Genomic DNA, 23,711 nt, shown 5'->3' on the forward strand with positions numbered 1-23,711 from the left:
TATCTCTTTAGTAGAAATATAATTTTCAATAAATTTTCTTGGGTTTTCTTTATGCTACAGTTCTTTCTCGAGGAATATTTTTGTGTTGAACCGGGTGACTTTTCCCTATGATGGATGGCATGACGACTTTCTTAAGGGAATTAGTCTTGCTTTGTTATGTAGAGACTTTTGGATTGTTTGGTACTAATAAAATTAGTCTCTTGTATGTGAAGCGTGAATTAAGAATACCCCTCCGAAGTTTGGTTGTAAATTGAAAAAATAAGTTGCATGGGGAAGAATAATTTTTGTGATAACTTTTTGGCTCATTTTGTGACTCTTTGCCCACTAGTTAGCATGATATTGCTCTAATTGCTCTTATTAAGAAGTGAAATTGATCTGTCTTGATTAGTTCATGTGTCATGTGTGTTAGTTTTCGATAAAAATAATTCTTGTGCTTACTTTTATCATATAAAACTTGCCTGGTTGGTCTTTCAATGCTAATGTTAATTATGTTTGGTTGGAGGGATGACCTTAGGTATTCTTTGTGATCTTTGAAAAAGCCTCTTTAGCCTTTCTAGCCTACATTGAATAAATATTATCACTAGTTAACCCCATTTGAGCCTTTAACATTACAAACCTTTACCCTTTTGTGAAATAATTCCCTCTTTTGAACCCGTCCCTCCTTGAATGTTTAGAATGAGGCTAAAAGCCTAAGTTGGGGGTGTTGGTGTCAATTGGGAAATGGTGAAGATATACATTGGGTGTAGAAACATATACTTCAAAGTTGTTTATATGAAGATACTCAAACTCCAAAAGAAAATAGTTGTATAAAAAAAAAAGAAAATAGAAAATGGAGTCTTGAGAAAATTTGAGAGGTACTTTAAGGTGGTTCATTGTTGGTAACTAGATATCAATAAGGACTATGTGATTTAAAAAGAAGCAAAGTGCAAAACGAAAGACAAATGTGAGTAGTGTTCAAGGAGGGTGTAGTCACTTGTATTCCAAATGCTTATCCTACCCTTACCTAAGCCTACACTACAAGCTTGAAAAGTCCTTATGGGATCTCCAACCGAATGTTCTTGAATAGGCGGCGAATTGAAATAAGGGCAAGCTTATGGCATGATATTTTGTAACACTTGAAATTCTTTGTTGAGAGTAAGTGTCTTTGTGCATTTGTCCCTTTTGTTTGTTTTGTAAATAAGATGATTTTGTGACTTTCTTTCTTGTGAGGGCACATGGATTATGATGGATTGGTGATATTGATAGATTCCGAATTGTGTAAATTGAGCATATGTAGTAGACTAGTACTTTTGAGTCACTTCTTGAGGCTTGGTTATTGTCACTTGTCTATGTGAAACTCCATTTCATTCTTGAGATTGTTTTAAATGAGGGAGTTATTTGATTGAGATTCACATGCTTGAGCCTAATTATTAGTAACAACAAAAGCCATAAGTGTTGTGCTTAATTGCAAAATGTGATTTCGAAATGATAGCGATGCTAATTGTGCTTTAAATGGTTAGAGCCTCATTGAATTTTTGGTTTTGATTTTCTTGAGGACAAGCAAAATCTTTAAGTTGGGGGTGTTGATGAGTGGTGATTTTATCATTTATTTTAGTCCTTTTTCTTTATTCTTTGTATCCTTTAATTATAATATGAGGTTGTTTATTGTGTGTATTGCTAGATTTTCAGGTAAATGATGTCTTGAAGAGAGTTGAGAACAAATGAAGGGAAATTGTGCAAAAAGAGTAAAAGAAGTGAAAGTATTTCCAGTTGAATCGCATCTGCGCAGGAAGGTGCGCATCTGTTGTCTCGCATTTGCGAGAAAAGGTCTGCATCTGTGGAATGAGACTTGAAAGGCAGAAATCCCATCTGCGATTGATGAACTACTTCTGCGGTCGCACTTCTGCGCTTGAAGACCGCTTCTACGGACGCGCTTCTGCGTTCTTTTGGCCACTTCTGCGGAATAGCCATTTTCCACCAAACATCGCTTCTGCGAGCAGGAATCCGCATCTGCGGAACCTCTCCTGCGAGATTTGTTCCGCAGGTGCGGTCAACGGGTTTCAGCTATGGACAGTCTTGGCATTTCACATTTCCTCCATTCCAAACCTACAAATACATGACCTAGCTTATTGGAAACACATCTTTGGCATCTTTGGCAAATCTTTTTGCATCTTTGGCAGATCTTTGGATAAGTTTTCAGTCTCTTAACTAGAGAAGACAAGTTTGGAAGCTAGGGTTCTTGCACACACACTTGGGTCTTGAAGATTTGAATCTTTTGGTTGAGAATTTCTTACCCATTTATGTTTATTTCTTAATTTCTTTGCTTTATATTGAATATCTAAGTGTGTAGTATTTTTTCCAACACTTGAATCTTGTTTATGGGAATATCATATTTAAAGTGTGGATTAAATATCATGTTGTGCTTATGTATTGAACGATTTTTATTTATATTGAAGTGAGTTATTATTTCTTTAATTATTCTTGTTCTTTAATGTTTCCAAGGGGATTATCTAACCCTAGGACTCGCCCATTCATTTCGAATTAATTTTGAGAAAGATAATTTAGGTTGGGAAAGATTAATTAACAAGAACTTGAGGCGTTAACTCTCACTTTATAGATTCTACCTAGGGATAGAATTGAATTACTTGTAGCCATATTCGGGTGTGCTTAATAGTCTTCGGAAGAAGCTAATATAGAATTATTACCCGAGGCTAATTAACATAAACTCGCTCATATTTGTAAAATCGTGAAATATATTGGATCGTTACTTGAGTGTAATTCCCCGTGCATCCATGCTTGTAGCCATTGATCATTTTACTTGCTTTCTAGGTTAGTTTACATTTTCGCAATTAGTTATACATATTTTCTCAAAATCTTTCTAAGTGTTTGGCTTAGCATAATAAGTGATAATTCTCTTACACGCCTAATCGCCTACATATTGTTCTCTATGGGATTCGACCCCGACTCATAGTTAGGTAAATTATATTGCATGTGACCGTGTCCATTTACTTTTTAGTAGTGGATTTGGACGTCATCAAAATTGGCGCCGTTGCCGTGGAACAATTTGGCGTATTTAGGTTGTTTGAGAAATAAGCGTACATGCTTTGGTCTAAACATGTGAATATTTGTGTAATTATTTTTCTCATCTTTGTCTATTTTTCTTGTTGTTTTCTTGATTGTTTCTTCGTTATTTTCTTAGTTCTGAAAAATGGCATCGCATAATGAAATTGAAGGTTGGTCACTCTCTAGTCAAGAAATGCCACAATCGATGCCGGAACAGATCAACCTCTTTATTTTTAAATCTTGGAGGAACTTTGTAATTTTTGCGCCGATAAACTGTGGCCCATTGTCGCATGCTATCTCTTTTGATATTCCAAACCTGCAAATTATATTTTCCCACAAGAAATCCACCACTTCGCGTTCTCCGATCTTCTGATAAGGACCTGTTTCCACCTACTTAGAAAAATAGTCAGTCAAAATTAAAAGAAATCTTACCTTTTCGGGAGCTGGTGGCAGTGGTCCGATGATGTCCATCCCACCAGATTGTAGTTGTTCATACTTTGATGACCCTTGTCCTTATTGTCGAGGACCGCACTCGTGGAAAAATTGTTTAAATTCTCCCAAGGGCAGATTGTGCGCACAATCTCAAACCCATGATTGGAGTATTTGTGATAAATGTGGTAGTCAAAATGGCCATTGGGATAATTGTGCTTATTTGTCCTTCCTTTCCCCGAACCCCCGCTATGATGATTCTTTTGTGATAACAAGTATAGGGATATGGAAGTGGAAGAAATTGAGCATGGTCAAAATGGAGAGTTCACGCTCATGGTGGAATGCCTACTTGAAGGAGGAAACAAAGAGCAAAAGGCCTTGGAGGAACTTTTGGAAACAAGTCTCCAAAATGATTTGGCACTTGAAAGGTTGAACTCACAAATTGGAGAAATTCTTGAAGCTTTAGAGGTCCAAATATCCTCTAAAGTGAATGATAGCCAAGAACCTTCCTTAGATGTTGAAGCCGAAAATCCTTCTTTGGCACTTGATCAAACCCAAGAAGATGTCTCAAATGCTCAAAATGAGAGGATGATGCTCGGGTTGGATCTAAAAACAAATCACATATTTGGCCAAAGTTGTGGTCCAATTTTGATAGGGATGTCACGAGTTCAATGGAGTGGGGGAGATTTCAGATGTTCAGAGTATACTAGAGTTATTTTAGTGCCACCTGAGAATGGTGTGTTCTGTGGAAGAGGCGTTGTGTAATTATTTACGGATTCTTGATTAGCACTATAGAAGTAGCATGGTTGGTAGTCATGGGTGCAGAGATTTTGTTACTTGATACGGAAGGTTGTGCGAGTATCTCCCATAGGATGATTGTGTAGATGTGACATGTTAGTCACTTCAGTGGGAGAGATTGAGATCAGGTATGTAGATTCTGGTACTGTAACAGATTGGAGAGTTTATGTTTGAGAGACACCTTATTCCTTTGGTTGCATACTGTGAAAGTTTGCTCAGGGTTTGACGGTCAATTGTGTGTGTCATGGATATGGTCATTATGAATCTTTGGAAGGCTATTAACCTATGTTGAGATGTTCGAAATCGGTTTAGAGGTCCATCAGCGGGCCTAATGCCAATGTATATACAACACCAGATCAAATATGTTACTTTAGCCCAACATTTGTCTATGGATGAGTCTTCGGGCGTGGTGGATGTTATTCATGTCATCGTCTATTTCAAGTGTTACTCTTTATGCTATGTAGGTTGTGAGGCAGCTTGATTATTCACATGCGTGTTGTGGTCTTGTGTAGGCTATATGGTGTTATATGAGCGAGATGGCTCTCGAGACGCTGGTTTGTTTATTGTACCTTAATCGTGCTTGGCCTTTTTCATAAGTGCATTATGTTATTCATCTCCCCAGGATTATGTTTATGCACTTGGCGTGCTCGTGGTTGATATACGTGTGTCTAGTGAGTATGGCCAATTTTGGCTTGATGGGTATTCCCATGCAGATTATTGTGTGTGGATCGGGTGGAACGCCGCCACGGGTACGATATTCGAATCGGGTTGCATGCCGCAACGGTATCATGTGTGGATCGGGTTGCATGCCGCAACGGTGAGATGTTGGGTACGATTCCTTTTAACTTATTTTGTGTGCTTTACTTCTCCTATGTGGGATAGATTCATAGAATTTTGTTTGGTTGTTATATATGTTACCGGTGCTGGTTAGTTCTGGTACTTGGGGTTTCTTTCCTTATTGGTCATATTCGAGTTATATTTGGTGCACAGATTGCATCGTATGAGATTTTAGATGGTGTCCAATGTGGCTTGTCGGTCGAGCAGCTTGTACTAGGTGAGACGAGGTTGTTGGACCTGGAATCAATGCAAACAGATTTGTATAATGTATGTTTGGAGAGAGAATGTTTCGCTAATCAGTTCAGAATGTGACTATGGTTCTTGTCGAACGAAAGAACCCCATGTTTATTGATTTGACGGGTGATTATGAGATTTTGCACATCTCTTTCATTGTTGCAGTATTGCAAGATTTGGAACATGATTTTTATCTGTCCGGAGGTATATTACAAGGTACTGGGTTTAAAGATATTACTATAGTCATATGAATTACGTGGCGTATCGTATGGTTACAACTTGGGTATATAATTATGTATTGGTACAACTTGTTGAGGTTGGTACAGTGTATGTATGCAAGAATCGGGCCTTATGGGAAATTCCAAATATTGGAAATTTGTTCTAAGGCTTGTGGGCTAAGGTAGTAGAAAGGATCTTCAGTCGAGATTGAGCTAATGTGTTAATATGAATTGAGGTGGCATTGGTATGTGCACAAAGTGTTATACAGTGATTCGACAGCTTGGGGATGACTCTTGGCACATTCAAGGATGAACGTATGTTTAAGTGGGGGAGAATTTAATGACCTGACCGATCGTTTTGAGCTATAGCATGTCGTTCGGTGATTTGAGACCTTGAATAGCTTCACTTTATGTATTATGACTTGCAAATGTAGTCCTTTTTTATTTTAGAGATGTTCAGAGTTGATTTGGAAGAATAATTCTCAATACGAAAGTTTTAAGTTGGAAGAGTTGACCAAGTTTTGACTTTTGAGTGAACGACCTCGGAATCGGGATTTAAAGGTTCCTATAGGTTTGTAAGGTGATTTCGGACTTGGGCGTATATACGGATTGAGTATCGGATGGTCCGGGGATGATTCAGCGCTTATTGTTGGAAGTTTGCATTTTGGAGGTTTCTGAATTTACTATGTTTTACTTGGAGTGAACTTTGGTGTTATCAAACTTCGGACAGTATTTCGGTACCTCAGATAGGTTCGTTTAGTTGATTGGAACTTGTGTGTAAAGTTTGGTCGTGACCCATAATGTCTAAGTGTGATTCAGACGCATTCGACAAAGTTTGAAGGTTTAGAAGTTAAGAAAAAGATTTTGATCGTCGATTCTTGGTTTTGATGTTATTCGTGGTGTTTCGAGCCTTTGGATAAGTTAGTCTTAGGAATGGGGACTTGTTGGTATGATTGGATGGGATACCGGGGACTCGGGTGTGTTGCAGGATGATTGTGGACCAATTCCCTTTGATTTCAAGCTCTGGTTTCTGGTGTCACTTGTGTGCATCGCAGGAATCGCGATCGCGGAGTGTTATATGTAGCTGAGAATAATTTGTTCTTCGTGATCATCTGGTTGTGCTTTGAATTCGCGCTATGAGGGTCGTGAACGCAATGTGTTAGAGGGTCTGGCCTGGTTTGTAGGGTTTCTCATCGCGATCACGGAAGGGAATTTTCTAAGGCTGGAAGATTGGTCTTCGCGTTTGATGAGTGGTGATTTTTCCATTTATTTTAGTCTCTTTTCTTCAGTTTTTGCATCCGTTAATTATAATATAAGGTTGTTTATGGTGTGTATTGCTAGATTTTTAGGTAAATGATGTCTTGAAGAGAGTTGAGATCAAATGAAGGGAAATTATGCAAAAAGAGTAAAAGAAGTGAAAATATTTCCAGTGGAATCGCATGTGCGCAGGCAGGTCCGTATCTGCGGAATGAGACTTGCAAGGAAGAAATCGCATCTGCGATTGATGAACCGCTTCTGCGCTTGAAGGTCGCTTCTGCGGATGCACTTCTGCGTTCTTTTGGGCGCTTCTGCGGAATAACCATTTTCCACCAAGCATCGCTTCTGCGAGTAGGATTCCACATCTGCGGAACCGTACCTGCGAGATTTGTTCCACATGTGCGGTCAATGGGCTTCAGCTACGAACAGTCTTGGCTTTCACATTTCCTCCATTCCAAACCCACAAATACATGACCTAGCTTATTGGAAACATATCTTTGGCATCTTTGGCATATTTGGCAAATCTTTTTGCATCTTTGGATTATTTTTGAGTCTCTTGACTAGAGAAGACAAGGTTGGAAGCTAGGGTTCTTGCACACACACTTGTATTGAATATCTGTGTGTAGTATTTTTTCCAACACTTGAATCTTGTTTATGGGAATATTCATATTTAAAGTGTGGATTAAATATATTGTTGTGCTTATGTGTTGAATGATTTTTATTTATATTGAAGTGAGTTATTGTTTCTTTCATTATTCTTGTTCTTTAATGTTCCCAAAGGGATTAGCTAACCCTAGGATTCGCCCATTCACTTCGAATTAATTTTGGGAAAGATAATTATCACTTATTATGCTAAGCCAAACACTTTGAAAGGTTTTGAGAAAATATTTATAACTAATTGCGAAAATGTAAACTAACCTAGAAAGCAAGAGTAAAATAATCAATGGCTACAAGCATAGATGCACAGAGAATTACACTCAAGTAATAATCTAATGTATTTCACGATTTTACAAATATGAGCGAGTTTATGTTAATTAGCCTCGGGTAATAATTCTATATTAGCTTCTTCCGAAGACTAACAAGACTTCCTAATTGAATTATCCCTTAAACAATTAAGAGATTAAGCACATCCGAATATGGCTACAAGTAGTTCAATCCTATACCTAGGTAGAATTTATAAAGTGACGGTTAACGCCTCAAGTTCTTCTAAATTAATCTTTCCCAAAATTAATTCGAAGTGAATGGGCGAGTCCTTGGGTTAGCTAATCACTTTGGAAACATTAAAGAACAAGAATAATTAAAGAAACAATAACTCACTTCAATATAAATAAAGATCGTACAATACATAAGCACAACAAGATATTTAATCCACACTTTAAATATGAATATTCCTATAAACAAGATTCAAGTGTTGGAAAAAATACTACACACTTAGAAATTTAATACAAAGCAAGGAAATGAAAAAATGAACATAAATGAGTAAGAAATTCTCAACCAAAAGCTTCAAATTTTCAAGACCCAAGTGTGTGTGCAAGAACCCTAGCTTCCAAACATGTCTTCTCTAGTCAAGAGACTCAAAAATAATCCAAAGATCTGCCAAATATGCAAAAAGATTTGCCAAAGATGCCAAAGATGTGTTTCCAATAAGCTAGGTCATGTATTTGCGGGTTGTAAATGGAGGAAATGTGAAATGCCAAGACTGTCCATAGCTGAAGCCCGTTGACCGCACCTGCAGAACAAATCTCGCAGGTGCGGTTCCGCAGATGCAGGATTCCTGCTCGCAGAAGCGATGTTTGGTGGAAAATGGCTAATCCGCAGAAGCGGCCAAAAGAGCGCACAAGCGCGTCCGCAGAAGTAGTCTTCAAGTGCATAAGCGCGACCGCAGAAGTGGTTCATCAATCGCAGATGCGATTTCTGCCTTGCAAGTCTCATTCCGTAGATGCGAACCTTTTCTCGCAGATGCGAGACCGCAGATGCAGACCTGCCTACGCAGATGCGATTCCACCGGAAATATTTTCACTTCTTTTACTATTTTTGCACAATTTCCCTTCATTTGATCTCAACTCTCTTCGAGACATCATTTACCTAAAAATCTAGCAATACACACCATAAACAATCTCATATTATAATTAAAGGATAAAAATCTAAAGAAAAGGGACTAAAATAAATGGTAAAATCACCACTCATCAACACCCCCAACTTAAATCTTTTGCTTGTCCTCAAGAAAATCAAAACCAAAAATTTAATGAGGCTCTACCATTTAAAGCATAATTAGCATCACTATCATTTCGAAATCACATTTTCCAATTAAGCACAACACTTATGGCTTTGGTTGGTACTAATAATTAGGCTCAAGTATGTGAATCTCAATCAAATAACTCCATCATTTAAAACAATCTCAAGAATGCAATGGAGCTTCACATAGTCAAGTGACAACAACTAAGCCTCAAGAAAGTGACTCAAAAGCATTAGTCTACTACATATGCTCAATTTACTCAATTCAGAATATATTAATGTCACCAATCCATCATAATTCATATTCCCTCACAAGAAAGAATGTCCAAACATCACCATATTTACAATAACAACACAAGGGACAAATGCACAAAGACACTCACTCTCAACAAAGAATTTTAAGTGTTACAAAATATCATACTATAAGCTTGCCCTTATTTTAATTCATCGCCTATTCAAGAACATTCGGTTGAAGATCCCATAAGGACTTTTTAAGCTTGTTATGTATGCTTAGGGAAGGGTAGGATAAGCATTTCGGATACAAGTGACTACACCCTCCTGGAACACTACTCACATGTATCTTTTCTTTTTGCACTTTGCTTCTTTTTAAACCACATCGCCCTTATTGACATCTAGTTACCAACATAGAACCACCTTAAAGTACCTCTCTAATTTTCTCAAGACTCCATATTTTTTTATTTTTTTTATTTTTATACAACTATTTTCTTTTGGGGCTTGAGTATCTTCATATAAACAACTTTGAGGTATATGTTTCTACACACAATGTACATCTTCACCATTTTCCAATTAACACCAACACCCCCAACTTAGGCTTTTAGCCTCATTCTTAACATTCAAGGAGGGACGGGTTCAAAAGAGGGAATTATTTCACAAAAAGGGTAAAGGTTTGTAATGAGGTAGCCAAAGAAAAGGTTAAAGGCTCAAATGGGTTTAACTAGTGATAGTATTTATGCAATGTTAGGCTGGAAAAGCTAAAGAGGATTTTTCAAAGATCACAAACAATGCCTAAGGTCATCCCTCCAACAAAACTTAATTAACATTAGCCTTGAAAGACCAACTGTGCAAGTTCTAGATGATAAAAGTAAAAACAAGAATTATTTTTAATAAAAAATAACACACATGGCACATGAACTAATCAAGACGGATCAATTTCACTTGTTAAACAATAGTAGAACAAGCCCGGCAAAGGCACATGATAAACAATAGTAGAACAAGCCCGGCAAGGGCACTCAATATCCATACAAAAGCATAAGCCTGGAAAGGGCACAAGATAAGCATCAATGTACAAATAAATTATTTTTCCTAAAGCCACCCCAACTAAAAACACAGCAGTGTCCTCACTGCACAATATCATGATAAAATAAGAGTAGTTTGAGGGTCTCCCTGAGGTCTGCATCAGACTAGCAGACTGCGGGAAAAGGCTAATCACTGTCGTGTAGAGCTCTCGGCCTCATCATCATCGGTATCATTAGTATCAACATGAGCATCATTTGACAAGAATGAATACTCTTCACTATCATCTTTGTCCTCGACCGATATCTTCCTGTTCGACTGCCCCCATTTGAAGATGGCCTTGATGCCTCTCCACATCTTTATCATGAACTTTCCCTTCTTCTTATTTCTCTCTTTCTCCTTGTTGAAGTCTTCCTAAATATCTACATGTGCCTTGGCCATGTTGCCATAGGCTGCCTCGAGCCAGCTAACAGAAGTTGCCAACTTCTCATGTGACTCTGCTTGATTTTTCTGGTTCTCCAGGTAGGTCTTCATTTCCTCCCTGGTAAAATACTCGGGCATAGACTGGGAGTGTAAGGGCCCACTAGGGAGCTGTGACACTAAGTCACTAATGGAGGCAAGCTTGGAATTTAGCATCCCAAATGGTCCCTCGGCCTGAGTAGCTTGTCAGGAGGACCCTTCACCTACAACAATCTCCATTTTCGTCTTCTTGTTTTTTACCACACTGCCTTCTCATGTCATTTTCAATGGGTAAAAGGGCTTGTCCGCCGGTATCAAATGATCTCCATTCCATTTCTCAACCTGCGCACACCTGCACAACTCTGTAATCAATGATGAAAATATCAATGTCCAGCCACCTTGAAGCACATACTCCTTCAGCTCCTGAACGATGTAATGACCAACATTCACTGGAATGCCATCAAGGATGCAAGCAATTATCAGGGCCCTAGTATATGTAACATCAGACACGTTCCCACAAGGAGACACTCTGCTCGTAACGATATACAACCATATTTTTTCTTTAGCTGTGAAATCACCACATTTGATGCCCTTTTTCTTTTTAGCCCAAGTCAGTATTTGACATGTAGGACAAAGCTTTGAAACTAGCCAATCACCATTGTCGCATGTATCTCTTTCTCACATTGGCTCGAGCGGATGATTTTGAAGCCCAAAGACATCACTTATCTCTTCAACTCCAAATTTCACAATCTTTCCCCTTATTGTAAGTTCATAGTTTTGGAAATGTGTACGCCTTAAGTTGGCGTAAAATTCCCCCACCCATTCCTCATTGGCCTTGGACAAATTATCGAACATTTAATGAGCAAAGAGAAGTCATGCTTCTTTAAACAAATTAGGTACCCAGAATTCCCCACATGTTTTTCATCAATAACAGCACACACGACTACACTCAATCAATTTCCTCACCCCTATATTAACACTAATCATAAGGAAATGGGCAATTAGGGGATACAGCCATGGAAAATCAGAGATGAAGAAGAAGGAGAAAATAAAAGTAGAAGAGAAATGTAGAATAGAGAGGTGAATATGATACCTGTGTTGCCTGTGTGTGAGAGCAAAAGAGAGTACGAGCAGTATTTGTGTGAGAGATGAGAGGGAGTTTTGAGTTTGGGGGAAAAAGGTTAGAGTGTTACCTATAAGAGAGGTCTTTTTCTTTAAACTCACTCGATGCATCGCATCTGTGAGGTTTAAACCGCTTTTGCACCTGCGCTTTTGCGGTTAATGAATCGCTTTTGCGAAAGAACCGCATCAACGCTCCATTTTGCACCTCTGCGAGGCCGCATCTGCGTTAAAAGTTCTGCATATGCGGTTGCACCAGATTTCTCAATGACAGAACTAGGCAGCCACTATTTTTGTTCACTCCAACACTTCAAACTCCTTAATTCAACTCCAAAAAATCTGAAACTTTACAAATTAGTCTAAAATAATATTTTAAACTATTCTAAAAAAGAAAATTTCAAAAACGACTTATAATTTTTGAAAACGATGGGTTGCCTCCCACCAAGCAACCCATTTATCGTCGTGGCACGCCACTTTTCTCGCCACTTGGACGATATGAATTGAGCACCTAACTTGGAATCAAGCTTGTGACCGCGAGCGACGGGGGGTGGTAAGTAGATGATCAAGCCAAAAATCAATTTCTTCATTTTGCATTTATTGTCCTTCTTTTGAGGAATGTTATTTTGCGTTCTTGAATATTTGATTTGCAAGATGTATGGCTTTTGTATTTCTTCTTTACACTCCCACATAAATTCACATGGTTCAATTCCCATATTACCATAAGGGTCCAAAGTTGAAAAATGCATGGAATGAGATAATTGCCTCCCAACTTGCAACTTTTTTCGGATTTTGACATCCTCTTTTTCCCTCGAATTAGAGTCAAGTTTAACCATCTTTTCAACTACACCGGTTGACTCTAATTCTATTTTTTTCGACATCACCAACAAGTATGAAGTCGATTGGCGGATGTTCAATTTTTGATTTCTCAAAATAAAGCTCATTTTCTTCATCGAAGTTGGACTATTCTTGACCTCTTTCCACACTCTCAAGTTGGTGTTCATAGTGACCCTCAACCAATATTTTCATTTGATTTTCCAAAGTGTGGATATTCTCCTCATTTTAAGTTAGTGTTTGTTTTAAGTGCTCGAGTGTAATGACCCGGCCGGTCATTTTGAGAGAATTAGCCCCAAACCCCTATTTATTGCTCCCTCTATTTCATTCTGTGTTTACATGACCTGCCGAGAGGTTTGGTTTTTGGTTTCGATGTAAAACGGGACACATAGTCCCTAAAAATAGAAGTTTAAGTCATAGGAATTAACCGTAGTTCGAATTGTGTGATGACGACAACGAAATGGAGTTTTGACGGTTCCAATAGCTCTGTAGGGTAATTTTGGTCTTAGGAGCGTGTCCGGATGTTGATTTGGAGGTCCGTAGGTCATTTTGATATTAATTGGCGAAAGTTGGAAAATTGGATGATTTTTGGAAAGATTGACCGGGAGTAGACTTTTTGATATCGGGGTAGGATTCTGATTCCGAAAGTTGAAGTAGGTCCGTAATGTCAATTATGACCTGTGTGCAAAATTTGAGGCCAATCGGACTTGATTTGACAGGTTTCGATATCGGATGTAGAAGTTAGAAGTTCTAAAGTTTATTAGGCTTGAATCGATGTGCAATTCATGTTTTTAGTATTGTTTGATGTGATTTCAAGGCTCGACTAAGTTCGTATGATGTTTTAGGACTTGGTTCTACAATTGGTTGAGGTCCCGGGGGCCTCGAGTGTGATTCAGATCATGTTCGGCGCAATTCGGATCATTGAAGAATAACTGAAGTTGTTGGTTTTTCTCAGGTCTGGTTTCCTTCAATGAGATTGCGTGTGTTGGTCCACGATCGTGAAGGGGTTTTTTGTGTGGACTGTGTTTTAATCTACGCGTTCGCAAAGAATGGGACACGAACATGGAAGGTTGGTTCACAGCGAGTCGCGAACGCATGCTGTAGGTTGCGTTCGCGTAGAGGTATTTGGTGCAACAGTTTCACGCGCGGTTGTGCTTCGCGATCGCGTGGCTTAGTTCGCAATTGCGTAGGTCTGGGCACTCTTTGTCCGTGTTCACATGGTGTCAACCGCGTTCGCGAAGGCCATTTTTGGCGGCAGCCTTGCTTTCTTCTTCGCGATCGCGAGGGTTATTCTGGGAGTTTGAGAGCTCGGATTGAGGATTTTTCTCTCATTTTCTGGGCATCAAAACTTAAATTTCAAAATCGAGGATTTTTCTCTCATTTTCATTTTGGGAGTTTGAGAGCTCGGATTGAGGCAAAACTTTGGGGGATTTTCAGAGAAAACATTTGGGTAAGGATTCTTGACTGATTGTTTATTAATTCCCACTAATCTATCATTACTTTCTTTATTTAATTAAGGATTTTAGTTGAGAAATTGGGGAAGAAAGGTGTAGAGTTCTTAGACCGAATTTTGAGGTTTTGATCTATGTTTTGGTATCGGATTTGTGTAATTTTGGTATGGGTGGACTCGTGGTTGAGCGGGTGTTTGGATTTTGGGACTTTTACCCGATTCTGAGACGTAGGCTCAGGTCATCTTTTTGGGGCGATTTTCTAATTTCTTGTTAAAGTCATGATTTCATTATTTAGATTAGTTTTTTATAGTTATATTTATAGTATGCAAATTGCTTTTGGCTAGATTTGGGTCGTTCGGAGCCAGAAAGTCGAGGGAAAGGCGTTCTTATTGATTGATTGAGCGAGATTTCAGGTAAGTGACTTGTCTAACCTTGTATGGGGGGGAAACTCCCTTTAGGTTTGGTACTGTTATGGTATTTGCAATACTTGAAGGCCGTGTACGCAAGGTGATGAGTGCGTACTCGGGTTAAATGTTAAAAATCCGGTTCTTGCTAAGTAATTTCCTCTTTGATTCCTTAACTGAGTTACTCTAGCATGTGTAGTCATCATGTTTAGCCTAATGTCACATGTCTATGTGTCTTATCTCTTACTTGCAATTTGTGCAACATGCTTGGTTGGATTTCCTTCTTTCTTTAATCTTGTATTCAATCTTCAACTGTAGGATTCCTTGCTGTAATTTTATTGTCCCATCGGTTATCTGTTGCATATTTATTTTGGGACTACGAGGCGGTACCTCGGGAGCGCCTCTGTTGTGTATTTACTTTTGGGACTACGAGGCGGTACCTTGGGAGCACCCCTGTTGTATATTTACTTTTGGGACTATGAGGCGGTACATCGGGAGCGCTCCTGTTGTGCATTTACTTTTGGGACTACGAGGCGGTACCTCGGGAGCGCCCCTGTTGTTTACCTCTATTTGCTGTGTTGTTATCTTTCTGGAATTTCTCATTGTTCACTTCTAAGTCATTTCATTATATTATTATATCTTCTACCTTGTTTCCTATTCTTTTCAGTAGGTCCCTGACCTGACCTCGTCACTACTCTACTGAGGTTAGGCTTGGCACTTACTGGGTACCGTTGTGGTGTACTCATTCTATGCTTCTACACATCTCTTTGTGCAAATCTAGGTGCATCTTACCAGCCCTGATATTAGTGAGTTGTGTTGCTGCTTGGAGACTTCAAGGTACACCTGCCCGCAACTGCATGCCTCGGAGTCCCCTTCTATTCCGTTCTTCTCTTATTTTTTTATATTTTGATAGACAGTGATGTATAGGATTATTTGGTACTGTACTTAAAGCTTGTGACTTATATCTCACCAGGTTTTGGGATTTTTTTGTATTGAGTTTTGGTAGCTTCCTTTTATGAAATTCTTGGGATGTTCAAATTTTAATCTCTTATTTAATATTTCCGCGTATTGTTTAGGCTTACCTAGTCTTAGAGACTAGGTGCCATCATGATATTGCACGGAGGAAAATTGGGGTCGTGACAACGAGTGCCAAGTTGTGCTTCTCCTCATTTTCAAGAATGTCCCCCAACTAGTTGAATTCCGAAATTAAGACCAACTCTCAATTATCCATTCACTCCCGAGTCCAAATATGTGATTTCTTTCGAGATCCAACGTCAAATCGAGGTCTAAATCTTTATAATATAAAATCCTAAATTTATACCCAAAAATTCTATTTTTGCTTGATGAAAACTTAGATTTAGTAGTGAAAACCCAATAAAATGTAATGGAAATTGAATAAAATTAAGTTAAAGTTACTAACCTATAAAGTTGGGAAGAAATTGCCCTCTAAAATCGCCTCTATGTGGAGTCTAGGTCTCAAAGATGGAATAAAATGAGCTAAATCCCGAAATCCTTACCTTTTACCCAGCTGCAGGTAGCGCAATTGCGAACTCTTATTCGCAATTGCAATGTTTGCAAAAGCAAACAATTGGTCGTAAATGAGAACCCGTCCTTGAGCCTCTGATCTCGCAAATGCGACAATATCTTTGCAAATGCAAAGACTGAAACCCCCGTAAATGCGAACTAGAGACTCACAAAATTGAAGGCCAACCCCTCATAAATGCGAACTAATGTGAACCTGTCCAACTCTCCCAGCATCGCAAATGCGATCTTGCATTCGCAAATGCGAGACTCACATTTGTGAACAGACCATCGCAATTGCGCGGTCTGCAACACCAACAATCCAAATCCTAACAAATCTATTTGAAACTCACCCGAGCCCCTCAGGCTCCAATCCAAACATCCACACAAATGCAATAACATCATAAAAACTCACTCTTAAGCTCAAATCATTAAAATAACATCAAAAATTAAGAATCAAACACCCAAACTCAAAGAATTTCATAGTTCATACTTCAAAATTTCCACCTTTCACATTAAGCAATGAAATGGCATCGGGTCATCGAGACCCCAACCAAATATGCGCACATGTACAAAATCATCATACGAACCTACCAGAATCATCAAAATATCGATACAAGGTTGTTTACCAACAATGTTGGCCGTGGTCAACTCTAGCCATTTTTAAATTCAAAAATTAAGCTTTCTTTAAAAATTCACATGTAAAAGTTTCAAAAATCAACACGGACCATGCACTCAAGTCATAAATTATCAAATAGCACTACAAAAGGTCTCAAATCATGAAATGGGGATTTAGAACTCAGAACGACCTATTGAGTCGTTATATTCTCCACCTCTAAAAGAAACGTTCGTCCTCGAACGAATAGAGAAATATACCTAGACTGGTAAAAAGTTGTGGATATCTACTCCTCATGTTGGACTCGGACTCCCAAGTGGCCTTCTCAATCGGTTGACCTCTCCAACGCACTTTCAAAGAAGGAATATCCTTAGATCTTAACTTTTGAAACTGCCGATCTTGATTGGCTATCAGCTCCTCCTCATAAGTCAAATACTCATTATGATGCAATGTGCTGAAGTCCAAAATATGTGACTTATCTTTATGGTACTTCTGAAGCATAGAAACATGAAATACAGGATGTATCCCTGCTAGGCTTGGAGGCAACACAAGCCTATAAGCAACCTCCCTAACCTCTCCAAAATCTAGAATGAGCCAATAAACCTCGGGCTCAACTTGCCCTTCATGCCATCATAGGTGAAACTTGGAGAAGAACCTTCTCACTCTCCATGAAAGCCACATCACAAAATTTCCTATCATCAAAACTCTTTGGCCTGAATTATGTTGTACGAAGTCGCTCCTGAATCCATTTCACCTTCTCCAAAGTGACACAAACTAAATCTGTGCCCAACAATCTAGCCTCACCAGGCTCAAACCAACCAACTGGAGAATGACATCGCCTTCCATATAAGGCATCATACAAAGCCATCTGGAGACTCGACTGATAGTTGTTGTTGTATGAAAAGTCCGCTAATGGAAGAAATTGATCTCACTTGCCTTTGAAATCAATAATACATGCCGTCAACATATCCTCCAAAATCTGAATGGCCCTCTTGAACTACCCATATGTGTAAGGGTGAAATGCAGTACTCAACTCAACCTGCATGCCTAAGTCATGCTGAAAAGCTCTCCAAAAGTGTAAAGTGAACTGCGTACCACAATTTGAAATGATAGAAATTAGCACACCATGCAGGCGAATAATCTCCTTGATGTAGATATGAGCTAACTGCTCTAAATTGTAGGAAGTCATCACCGGAATGAAATGTGTGGACTTGGTCAAATGGTCCACAATGACCCAAATGGCATCATACTTCCTCAAAGTCTATGGTAAGCCCACCACAAAGTCCATAGTGATGCGCTCCCACTTGCACTCCAGTATCACCAACCTTTGAGTCAAACCACCATGTTTTTTATGTTCATACTTCACCCGCTAGAAATTCAAACACTGAGAGACATGTCTAAAAATGTATCTCTTTATCTCCCACCACCAATAATTCTCTTCAAGACATGATACATCTTCGTGATACCTGGGTGAATAGAATACCGTGAGCTATTAGCCTCCTCAAGGATCAACTCTCTCAAAACATCAACATTCGGAACACAAATCTGGCCCTAAGGATGAATAACACAATCATCCTCAATCACTACCTTCTTAGCACCACCCCTCTGCACCATGTCTTTCAACACCAACAAGTGAGGATTATCAAACATGTGAGCCTTGATGTGCTCCAAAAAATATGAATGCGGCACAACACAAGCAAGAACCATACTAGGCTCCGAAATATCCAACCTCACAAACCTGTTAGCCAAAGCTTGAACATCCATATCTAATGGGCTCTCCACTGCCGGTAAATACCAAGCTACCCATGTTCTCCGCCTTCCTCTCAAGACATCAGGCATCATATTTGCCTTGCCCGGATGATACAATATAGTGATATCATAGTCTTTCAATAACTCCAACCATCTCCTCTGCCTTAATTTAGATCCTTTTGTTTGAATAGATGGTGGAGGCTCCGATGATTGGTGTAGACCTCACATGGCAGGCCGTATAAGTAATACCTCCAAATCTTGAGAGCGTGCATGGAAGCTGCCATTTCCAAGTCATGCACGAGGTAGTTCTTCTCATGGATCTTCAACTGACTAGACACGTAAGCAATCACCCTACTATTCTGCATCAATACTATGCCAAGTCCAATAAGCGATGCATCACAATACACAATGTAAGACCCTAAACCTGTGGACAACACCAACACTGAGGTTGTAGTCAAGGCAGTCTTGAGATTCTGAAAGCTCTACTCGTACTCATCAGACCATTTGAAAAGAGAGCCCTTCTAAGTCAATTTGGCCAATGTGGTTGCTATGGATGAATACCCCTCCACAAGCCAATTATGAACTGCCTCAATCTTCTTAGTATCCACTTTGATACCATCACAAGACACAACATGGCCCAAGAAGTCACTGAGTCCAACGAGAACTCACACTTCAAAAACTTAGCATAAAGGTGACAATCCTTCAAGGTCTGAAGTATAATCCGCAGGTGTTGCCCATGCTCCTCTCTACTACAAGAATAAACAAAATATCATCAATGAATACAATCACAAAGGAATCCAAGTAAGGCTTGAACACCCGGTTCATCAAATCCATTAATGCTACTGGAGCATTAGTCAGACCGAGTGACATCACCAAAAACTCATAATGACCATAGCGGGTCCTAAAAAGTGGTATTAGGGATATGTGATGCCCTAATCTTCACCTGATGATAGCTCGATCTCAAGTTAATCTTGCAAAAGAACTTGGCACCCTGAAGCTGGTTAAATAAATCATCAATCCTAGGCAATATATACTTATTCTAGATGGTAACATTGTTCAGCTGTCGATAGTCAATGCACATCCTCATCGATCCGCCCTTCTTCTTTACAAACAACACTGGCGTACCCCAAGGTGACACACTCAGTCTAATGAATCCTTTATCAAGCAAATCCTACAACTGCTCCATCAATTCCTTAAACTCAATTAGAGCCATACGTACGATGAAATAGAAATAGGCTGAGTGCCCAGAACCAAATCAATGAAAAAGTCAATATCCCTGTCAGGTGGAATACCCGGTAAATCTGAAGGAAACACCTCAGGCAACTCCCTCACAACTAGTACTGAATCCTTAGGAGAGACCTTCGCACTAGAATCTCGAATATAATCCAAATACACTAAACACCCTTCTCAATCATATGCTGAGCCTTCGAATATGAAACTACCCTACTAGAGGAATGCCGAGGGTTCCTTTCCACTCTAATCTAGGCAACCCCGGCATAGCTAACGCCACAGTCTTGGCATGACAATCCAAGATAGAGTGATACACGGACAACCAATCCATGCCAAGGATGACCTCAAAATCCACCATATCCAAACCCAAAAGATCAACTACAGTATCAAAACCATTAATAGTAACAACACAAGATCGGTACACTCGATCAACTACTATGGAATCTTCAACCAATGTACACACAGATATAGGAATATCAAGAGAATCATGAGGCATACTCAAGTGCAATGCAAAACATGAATACACATAGGAATATGTAGAGCCCAGATCAAACAACACTGAAGCATCTCTATGACATACTGAGGTAATACTTGTAATAATTGCATCGGATGACTCTGCTTTTGGACTACCCGAAAGTGCATAACATCGGGGTTGAGCCCCACCAACCTGTCTTTCACCTCTAGGATAACCTCTCGCTGGTTGGCCTCCACCTCTAACTGGTTGGCCTCTACCTCTATCTAACTGACCCGCACCTTTGGTTGGCTGAGCTAGTAGTGTAGGAGCTAATGATGGAATAATGACCTGGCTACGCTACTTTCCTCCACCTCGCAACCTCGGGAAATGCCTCCTGTAATGCCCCACATCTCCACACTCGAAGCAACTCTTCATCGGACGTAACTACTGGATCTGGGGATGTCCCTAATGACCCGGATCACCACTATAGAGGCTTCGTATCGGAGGTGCACTGATGGGAGCTGGAGATGCACTGAATGATAGCAGGCCTAAGTGAGAACCATAAGTGCCATGGCTGCCTAAAGTAGCATGCGAAACCTAGAGTGCTGACTGAACGACCTTATAGTATGGCTTATACCAAAGGAACCCCTGCCTCCAAAAGAGGCACCACTGAAACCTCCAAAATGATGGGGCCTCTTATCAGAGGTCATCTCTCTCATCTGGCCTCTAATGCGCTCAATCCTCCTGGTGACCTCCACTACCTGAGTAAAAGAAGTCTCAGTCTCTTCCTCTGTGGCCATCTAAAGTTTGATGCCATTGGTAAGGCCCTCTATGAACCTCCACACCTTCTCCCTCTCAGTAGGGATCAAGATAGCTGCATGGCGAGACAAATAAACAAATCTGGTTGTTACACCTATACTTTCATTGTTTGAATAGGTCTTAAGTGAATCAATATAAGCTAGAGAGTTTAAGGACATTTAGATAGATAATGATGAGTTAAAATAGATGTTAAGGTAGTTTTGTGAGGGTTGGAGAATGATAAGCGCATTACTCGAGGACGAATGTTCTAAATGGGGGAATGATGTTACATCCCATATTTTTGTACGTAAAAGTACGTAGTAAGTCAAATGATGTAAGCTCAGAAATGAGTTCATCTTTGGAAGTATATAAAGTAATTTAATCATGTTACCATGTACGTTAAAAATATTTATGATGATGAACAACAAGTACCAACAAGGTTGGAAGGTTTAGAAGCTAAACAAATAAAACAAATAAGTTTTGTCGAAAGTCGGCAAGTTGGGAATGCTGTAAATCATACTTTCGGGGTAAAACTAAGAGTTCTTAATATGCTAAGGATCCGTGTTTAAATGTACTTGAATCATATAATATTCGTATGTTACGTTTTGAAGTCAAACAAGTTGTAAAACAAAAGTTGGAAAATTTGTCGCAAGTTACGTTCATAAATTAACTGAAATTTAGGTCTAATGTCACTCTACTTTTCTAACAATTTACCTGAAGTTACGAGGCGATACACCGGTCACATTGAATATCTATGAGTCTATTTTTCAATGCATTAAAATGTTTGTTGATACAACATCAGAGTACAAAGATATTTCTGTTTTTGCGAGATGTTGCAGGCAGCCCTTATGGGACCCATTTAATCGGTGGCCGACCTTCACCTATTGTTATCTCATTTTTGGGATGAGATTTGCTCATTTTTATACCTCCTTCCATCCTCAAACTCTCCAAATCCTTATAAAAAGTTCCCCTAAGGCTCCAAACAAATTCCAAAAAAACAATACACCATAACCCAACATCAAAGTTAGCCAAAGGTGAAGAATAACCCCTCTATGGTGTTGTGATGTGAATAAGGATGATGGTGAGCTAAGTTAAGCCTAAGGTTAGAATTGTATCTACTGCCTAAGGTATATGTAACATCCTGTTGGTTGTGTTAAAGGTTAATTAAATGTTTGTGTTAATGGAGTGAAAGATTACAAGATAGCACTTGAAAGGGGAAGAGATGTTGTTATCTTTTTTTTGGATTGTTTAAGGCTATATATATACACGTTGTTATGGATGGAAATTGTATAAAATAGATTGAGTATGATATGGTTTCTGTTGCTATCCATGTCTATATGTTTATCAAGTGAATTGATGAAAGAAACATATGAAACTTGAGATCAGAAGTGAAGATTATCTTAAGTGAAAATTAGCGCTTCTGTGGTGTTGTATTGCAATTGAGGGCTGTTGAAAGCTAAGTATAGCTTGGATTTAGATTTAAAGCGACTTTAGGAGGTAATTATATTGTGTTTTACTTGTGCTTAAGGTTATATTGATGTTCATTAAGTTAAATGGATGGATTAGACATGAACTACTGAATAAAGTTGCTAATTGAGGATAGTTGGAGTTGTGGACTGTTTTCTTTGTTATAAATATATGATATAAGGATGGAATCATTGATGAATGACATGATTTTACTGTTAAAGATATTTTTAAGTCAAATCAAGAAGTCTATAAGGGGTTATATGGGGTATACAGATTCCAATCTGAGCTTGCCGCTCGTCGTGAAGTAGTTGTGTCTTGTTGTTGTTATATGGTGTCTTGTTATTGATATTTATATGTTGATGGATTGCTCTGGTTGTTGTTGTTGGTATATGGTATTGGAGGAGGCCCTTTGTACGGGGGAGATACTGCCCAAAATTTACGTAAACGAGCTACTAGCTTAAGTCACAAACTTAGCCTTTTCTCAACACTGATTATGAATCTCCTTATGCTATTATATATTGAGTTGAGTTGTTTGAAGATTTTATTAGAAGGTATTAAGGACTCAATGGGGTTAAGGTATGTTAAAGCTAAACCTTTCCTGAATTTGGGCATGATCCCGTAACTAAACACGTTTCATAACGAGACATAAAGAGAAGTCCATACTCCTGAATTTATGTACATTATCCTAGTCTCAAAAGTTATAGTATTATCCCTTATAAAGACTTTATATTTAGTTAAGTATTGTCTTCTTTAAGTCAAGAGAGCAGAGGGTACATATATATATATATATATATATATATATATATATATATATATATACCGTATTTTCACCACCACTGAGCTATAATCGGTGGGCAGACACCAATTGGGTAACCTCTAATCAGATGGTAAGTGATATACTGAGCCTACTGTGGCCGAGCACCTATAAGTGAGCCCAAAATGACTAAGATATGATTTAGATACCAAACCTAATATGTCCGAGCTTCTATGAGCGAGCCTACTACGATCGAGCAGTTACATGTATCGAGCCTAGTATGGCCGAGCGGCTATGACCAAGCCTACTACGATCGAGCAGTTACACGTGCCGAGCCTTATTGGGTCAGATAGCTATTTTACTTACTATATTTAGAGAGTTGAGACAGCATCAGTAGGTAAGCATATCTTCAAATCATCTTTGACTCCCAGTTACTTTCAGGTATTATATTATCAGTTCAGTTTCAGCTTTCTGTTATTCTATTACCTTACATACTAGGTACATTATTTCGTACTGATGTCCCTGCCGGGGATGCTGCATTTCATGCCTGAAGG

The sequence above is a fragment of the Nicotiana tabacum genome, chromosome 14 (assembly GCF_000715075.1).
Source record: "Nicotiana tabacum cultivar K326 chromosome 14, ASM71507v2, whole genome shotgun sequence".
Classification (NCBI taxonomy): domain Eukaryota; kingdom Viridiplantae; phylum Streptophyta; class Magnoliopsida; order Solanales; family Solanaceae; genus Nicotiana; species Nicotiana tabacum.